This window comes from Passer domesticus, chromosome 1 (genome assembly GCF_036417665.1).
Source record: "Passer domesticus isolate bPasDom1 chromosome 1, bPasDom1.hap1, whole genome shotgun sequence".
In the NCBI taxonomy this organism is placed as follows: domain Eukaryota; kingdom Metazoa; phylum Chordata; class Aves; order Passeriformes; family Passeridae; genus Passer; species Passer domesticus.
Genome location: NC_087474.1, coordinates 116384677 through 116392326, shown reverse-complemented (window position 1 = coordinate 116392326; position 7650 = coordinate 116384677). Strand labels below are relative to the sequence as shown.

The window sequence follows — 7650 nt, the reverse complement described above, 5'->3', positions numbered from 1 at the left end:
TTGTGCAGCCCTACAGACTGTATTACTGCACATGTTTTCCAATTATCCAGCTTCTGTGAGAACAGAAGGTCAGAAGACCATTCTAGATAAATATTTTTGTCACCTTGCACTTGATAACTAAGCTTTCCAAAGGGTAAACAGCCATGATTTCATCATCAATCTTGGAATGACAAGGTTCTGAAGTGCATGGAGTGCATGACATGTTGCTGCAATATCAGGGGCAGAAGATGAGCATTGACAAATGGGGCAGAGGGTAATATTTTGATTGATTGTTTGCAAAAGAACTTTTTGGTGAAGCCTGAGAGCTTTGATAAAATGCAAAGATTAAGATATAGAATTTAAACTCAAGAAATTATATTTCTGTTGCAGCTCTGGCAAGAAATGTGGATGGAAGCGAGTACAAAAATACAAAATTTGGAACTGTACAAAAAGACAAAATTCTCTAAGAAGGTAAGTCCAAATGCAATAATAATCTAATTAAACACTGTTAGAAATATAATGAAACTAACACTGTCTCCCGCAGGCAACCCACTGTCTTAAATAAGCATTTTAATAATTCTCCTGTGGATTTTGGTACAATTTTTTCTGACCTTTAAATAAAGACCACCAACACAGCAATTGACCATGACTGGCCAACCTGTGTGAATTGTCTTCAACCTAGAGTCAGTTCTCTTTATTTTGTTGATTGCATTTTCCATCTTTACTTTTAAATACAGCTGTCCTTTCAGGGGAATTTTTTTCTTCATCAAAATCTGCTGCTTTTTTCTGTCTTCCTGTGGCTGTTGGTCTCTTGTTTTATTCTCCCTAAAGCTTTTGTAGTCAGCTCCTAATATTTACAATTTTTTTCTTTGTTAGAGCCAGCTTTTAAAACCAAATTTTTTTTTTTGCACTCTTAGAAAATAATTTAATACCTATTAAGAAAATGGAGCACTGAATAGCCCTGTATAGCCACAATCACATTCAATGTACCTTGTGGGAGGAAATTTTTTAATACTTCAAGTGTTGTCCCCTAGCACAGCTGCTATATCTGGACCAAGAGTTGAGTCTCCATGCTGAGGTTGATGGAGGTAGGGGCTCCATCCCTGAGAAATTGCACTCTGCCCTGTAGAGTGCAAGATCTGCACTGTTGAACAAGGACAGTTTCTACAAGATTAGTTGAGCCAAACTGAAAATACATGCAGAGCTGTGCATGGGCAGTCATTCTCCTCCTGGATTTTCCCTTCTTTAAAAGAAAAAAGGTGGTACTTCCCTCCAACATCAGTTACTGTTCCAGGCTTGACAAACTGCAGCTGACAACCATAGCTGCCACAAACAAAAATGATCTGTCAAAAGGTAAGAAATTTTGGAGTAGTAGTTCTTCAGCCCTAATTCATACTTCTAAAGCACAGGGATCTATACAGCTGCTTTGCTGTCAAAGACATGAAGATTTTGGAAGGTGCCTTTTTTTCCTCCCACATTTAGCATATGTTTTAGCCATGTATAAGACTTTTCCAGAGTGAAGGAAGCCTAAGAGGAGGAGGAGGGGCAGGGAGGAGGCTAAATTTTCTTCCTTTCCAAGATGCAATCTGAAGTGGTTCTAGAAATACTCACTTTAGCTGTATATATTTTTGAAGATAAGACTTGTTCATATCAATCAAAGCAGAGTGGCAGCAGCCGAGTGAATTGCTTCAAGTAGTTCTGCTTTTCACAATCTGATGCAGCCCTTTGATATGTTTGTTCAGTTGTAGAGGGGCTCTAATGTCACAGGCACAGCTGGCTTCCCACTCTGCTATCACACCTAACAGTGGGGTGCTCTCCTCCACTGCAGCTGCCTCTAACATCAGTACCACAGGTATTCCAAAGGCCCTGGGTTTTCTGTGGGCCCCTCGCCTCTCCCATTTCACCTCCATCTTACTAAGCTGATAAATAAACTGTTCATGAGGTTTCTTTTTTAAAAAACTTATTACTCAATTCCAGCCGCTGGTGACTCCAAATGAATGAAATCTTGGGAGCCAGCATGGAGATATTGCAAATCTATTAATTGTAGAGGTAAGCAAAGAAAAGTGGTGGGATCAAGGAGAGATCTGGACAAAAAAGTAAAATCACTGAATGACATCCAGGTAGAAAGTGATGCAGAGTTAGTCATCTGAAGAAGCAGAGGGTGAGAGTGGCACGTGAAATTCTAATTTTCTGCCTTCTGAGCTCATTTTAACCTGTTATACACAGTGCTGCAACTGTTAGACCTACTAAGCCATTTCCACTGACAGCAATGCAAACCATTCCATTGCCTCCATGAGAATACAGCTAGGCTGATATAAAATAACTTTACCCTAGAAAACAACATTTCAAAGTACTTAATTTACATTTTTTAAAGTGTGTTTTGTATATGAGCAGTCTTTGTTGACATCTCTTTGGGTTTCAATTAAAACTGAAGCACACCTAATTTTCTGTTAAGATTAGTTAAATTCTAAAACATTTTTAAATTAGAGAATTAAAGAATTTTGGAATAATTTTTCTGCCTCGAGTAATACAGAAAATATAGAAATTAATATTTTAATAGTTGCCCTTTTTATTTTAAATTGCTGACTAGTGGAGATTTGGTGGGAATATTTTTGGCAAGTTCTGAATTGTCTTGTATGTCCTTCTGCAGCATAAGGTGAATTAAGATATGGCTCTATATAATTTTTATCTATACCTGTTAAGAGTGGACAGTCAGTAGGTATAGAGAACAGTTTGGTTGTATTTATGTGTCAAATGGTGACTGCTCTGGAAGCAATGTCTCTGTACCCACCATAAGCAGTGCTGGTTGTTCTTCAGGATCTGAATATTGAACAGGTCAGTCCTGGGACCAGGGCAGAACCACACTCTCCTGGACTGACTTTCTTGGCTTGAAGACAGTAGGCTTCAGCCTTGCAATGCAGGATCCACACTCTCGTGAGTACTGCTGAAATTCCACAAGGAAGGAACCAGGACAACTGTCCCTTGTGACAGAGAGTGGCAAACTCGGGTGGCCAGGTAAGTGCAGCCTACAGAAATAATGGCTCAGAGAGTCTTTCAGCTGATAGGGAGATCTGAAGCACCTTCACATATTGTAAGCAAATTATCCCCTAACCACATAAAGGCAGAAATCAAGGACTAACCTTGGAGAAAGCCTGGGACATGCACAAGGCAGGACTTTCAGGCATAGGAAGGAAAATAAGGCCTCTTTTCTGAAAAGCATTGTAAATTCTCTATGGTATGACATCATCATCAAGTAGGTACATCTATGAGTGCGTTCAACAGCAAATTTAGCAAGAGAAACTTGCGCCTGCCATACAGCCACACTCTCACAGGCTGCTTATACCTTCCCACCTGAAAGCTGCTCTCTGGAAAGTTGTTTTATCACTTCTTCCCAGCAGCTGTGTAAATCCTACAGTCTGATATTCTGGCACAGGAGAAATGACTTGAAGAAGAGGAGGTGTAGACTACACTAGTCATTCAGTGCATAAATGTGTCAGCAGTGCAGTGCATTGAAAATTATGTCTCTGAGAAGAGCATTAGGAAAAATAGATATATTCTGGTGGTCTGTAGCTCCTCAAGAAGTTTTTTCAGTCCCCCCATCAAGATGCTGCTAAACAAAGAATTTGCTTCTTTGAGGCAGAGAACCTGGGAGTACAGTGTGATCATGAGAAGGTGTTACAGAAGCCAGTGCAGTAGTTCCCAGCTTCCACATGGTTTCAGCAGGCAGACAGGCACAGCTAGTTTATAATTGGCCTTTCTTGGAGGTCAGAGGCAGACCCCATTTGAAAATGCTGCAACACATAATAAAAAAAATATGGAATAACTGCAGCAATCTACATTGCTTACGACATCCATACAGTGGCCATTTACAGAGCCAGAGAAATTAAATATAACAGGCCTGCCAAGTTGTTCAGAATGAATGCACACATATTCTCAAGTGTTAAAAACAGAAAAAAAAAATTATATATGGCAAAAACCAAATAGATTGCACTAAAAAGTGATCATCAGCTTCTCTAGGAGAAATTTAGGCGAAATTCAAGATGCAGATAGCATAATCTTCACTATGATCTGGAAAGATTTGACAGAGGTGGGTGCTTTGTTGACTGTTCTTGCACGAGGTCACAGAGCTGACTGTATGCTGTTAACAGCATTGTGAAAAGAAAAAAAAAAGACATCAGAAGGAAAGGCAGGCTCTACATGACTCCCTCAGTCACCTACCCAATTAAAATTGTGCTAGTTGAAAAATCATCAGGCATTCTCTATAAAGGCTGTAGACACTTGGAAAAAACCCAGTGGGATCCTAGTACTTTAATCATACTATTGATCTCCCTTTACCTATATCATTATGCTATTCTGGATTTTTTTTTTTTTTTTGTCTGAGTGGGTTTTTTTCTTTTTTGCACAACCTGCTAAGATTTGGCATTCAGTTTCTGCATGAAACAGAGGACCAAATCTGTGATCTTTTGTACAGCTACACACAGCCCACACAGCATTAAAATGACCATCATTTTGCCAGTCATGTCATGTGTGGGTGGCAATATGTAGAATTATCTTTTAAAGGCTAGTCTCCCTATGTTAATCCGGGATGGAACAGTAGACTAAAATAAATAGCTATGATTTATTTAACATTTCTCAGAAAAAACCCCTATGATAAATTACAGAAATGACATCATGACCATAGAGATAGCAAGTGAATAACTGAAATGCATTGTTTTAGTGCACCTGGTTTATGTTTCTAAGAACTAGTTCACTATTTCATATTCCTGACACATAGAAGTCTCTCTGTAAAACAGCCAGACCACCTATTTCTTCAATTAAGATGTGAGAGCTAGCAGTACATATTTTGTGGCATTTTAAATAAGCCCTTTAGCAGGCCACAAAAGATCAAAAACCAAGAAGTAATATAGTTTTACTAGGAGGTTGTTCTGGCATTTATACATCATGTTGAGTACCTCAGAAAACAAAGCCAGTCTAAGAACAGTTCTGTTCCTCCTAATGCATCAAAGAGGGCCTGAAATTATTCACTTTAAATTCAGTGAAAAAGCCCCATTACGTTTAATGTGTTGCATCAAATGTTGTTGACTAAAATGTCAATATTTACAGTTGCCACCAGGAAACATCAAACTGTCACAGCACTTGCCTTTTGACAGCAGAAAACTAGCTCTCCTTGGTTAACACCACATGGAAAGTACTGGGAATAGCAGTCACAGTAGGGATAACAAAACGCTTGATGAAATCCAGGCACTGAAATCCACAGTGCTTTTCTCTTCAGAGGCACTCCTAATGCAATAGGTCTACAGAGGCACAGTAAGTAACTCCCACATCAACCTCTATTACATAAAATAATTAAGTCTACATCAATGATTTGGAATAAGAGACCGTTGCCACAGGATCAATGTTGTGCACTTTGAAGAAGAACAAACCTGAGCTGCACCATGCCATTTATTTTCCATCAATGCTTTGGCTTTGCCTTGCTGTTCTTGCATCTGCAGGAGCCCATTATGCTGGATAATATTCTGTTCCATTGACAATTATATCTTACTTCTGTCCTTAAATAGCCGCTGCTTTGAGGATCTCTCATTTTGTGATGCTATCTTCATCACTGAACCTCCTTTAACTTTTGCTGCCAAGAGTACATTTTTATATTAACCCCTGCAAGTATCCACAAACACCAGCTTGGAGTCAGCAATCTGGTAGAAATTTGATGGCTGCAGAAGGATGATCACTGCATGGAGCTTGGGAACCAACTGATTTGTATTTAAGTGGTCTGCAGGGACAATAGAAATCCCAGCACTCAGAAGAAAATGAGTAGATTTTGGCTTTTCCCACATGCTGTGTTTTCAATAATACAAGCTTTCACTAAAAGAAAAAAAAAAAGAAACCAACTTCTAGCTCTTCCAATTGTAAAAATAGTCTTCACTAAGTAAATCCCATCGCTGCTGTTTTGTTGAGTCTGCAGCTAGCCAGACTGAAACAATAGCACCCAAAGAGCCCACAACTCCCTGGTTGCATCTTAATGGGCTGTTTGTTAACTTCAAAGCTGACCATTTAAATGCTAACATTATTAGGCAAGTAACACAAAACATAAGCACCCAGCTTGAATCATTAGCATTTAATTGCCTAACATTTTCTCTTGTTTAATCTACAGCTCTGTGCAAACTGGTCTTAATTTTGGTTTTGAACAGTGGAGCACTCACAGTTATGTTGCCCTGTGTGGAGGGACTTATCAAGAAAAAGCAAAATATTTGAGCTTGCAAAAACCTGTGTTTTTTAATGCCACAAACAATACAGCTTTACTCTAAAGTTTTCTCAGTTCTTTTTTTTTTTTTTTCTTTTATTTAGGTTCTTTTTCTTGACTTGGCATGCTTGTTACCAACTCTGGGCGAGGACTGTTGTTAAGAAGTGAAGATTCAACTGCTAATGGAAGAGTTCAGAGTTGTTTCCTTTATTCTTTGCTTGAGCAAATAGAAAAAAAAAAAAAAGCCCTTTCTACTGCTTTTTCTAGGTGGTGTAAAGGTCACTAACAATAGCTCCCCTATAGATGCCCATGTGCGACATTTTGCCTGAATAAAACAGAAACATGATAAGCTATGGAAAAATTCAAATTCTTTTCTAGATAAAGCTGTTTCTGAAACGTGACTTGTTCCTTAAAATAAAGTACAGAATTTAGCTCTTATCTTTAAATCTTATCTGAAGCTTAAAGCATGTTCCCTGAATGTAAAAAACCACCAAAAAAAGTGAAGTAACAAAATCATGTAAAATATATACAATGAAACCTGGACAAAGACTAATAGGTTAATGTCTAAACTGATGATTAAAGTAAAGTGATGATTTGAAGTTTCAGTTTTTAGCAGCTGAGTTCAAGCCTGGAATGTGAGGATGGACATTCCAACAAAACTACCCTCACCAAAAAATAATTCCCAAACTCCTTTTTTATTAATGAGAGAAACCTTATTGTTAATTTCAGAAGTAATAAGGTCACAAAACAAAGCAATTGTGGTGTATTTTTGACATTTTGTCCTCTGAGATTTCCATTCTTCTCTACACTTTTTTTTCATGTTTCTCTGGTGTCTGGTCTTCATTGTTAAAAAAACGTGGTTTTTTCTCTTGTTTTGGGAAGTGTTTTCTCTCTCTCAAAAAAAAAAAAAGCATAATGAAATCAACATTCCAGTTTCTCTCCACGGTAAATTCACTTTGACCAACACCATTTCTCCCATAAAGTTAAGGCTTCAGTAAATTTACCTGTCAGGAAATGTTACCCAACTGTTCTTCATGGGGTGCCCTGTCCCTTCCCGGCAGTTTAAAATGAAACGTTTTTTGGTTTGAAAAGAAGCCCTGAGAGAAATGGACATATCAAACCCATGTATTCAGGAAAACAAATCTGTCAAGTGGCAGGTTTAAATATTTTTTTTACATTATATTTTCACTCAGAGATTAATTTATGGAAGATTATTTTATATTAAATCTGTAAAGCTCCCTGGACTCACCATTACTCAGTGTTAGCCTGTAAGCATTACACTGATCCATTTGAAGAATTTTGTCTCTGGACAAACAAAGCATTACTAGGCAGATTTACCAAAAGAGTTACAAGGTTCTGATTCCAGCCATCCTTCAAAAGAAGCCAAAGAAGGTTACTGTAAAAAAAATTTGAAATTAGTGACTGCAGGATTG

At 38.1% G+C, this 7650-nt stretch overlaps 1 long non-coding RNA gene across 1 annotated transcript; it reads left to right on the top strand.

The window, feature by feature from the left end:
- Positions 1-368: 368 nt before the first annotated feature.
- On the top strand, positions 369-6600 carry LOC135289279 (uncharacterized). Its single transcript, XR_010352062.1, has 6 exons — positions 369-450; positions 1722-1831; positions 1957-2028; positions 2797-2994; positions 5083-5286; positions 6322-6600. It is a non-coding gene; the product is annotated as an uncharacterized LOC135289279 (long non-coding RNA).
- Positions 6601-7650: the final 1050 nt, after the last annotated feature.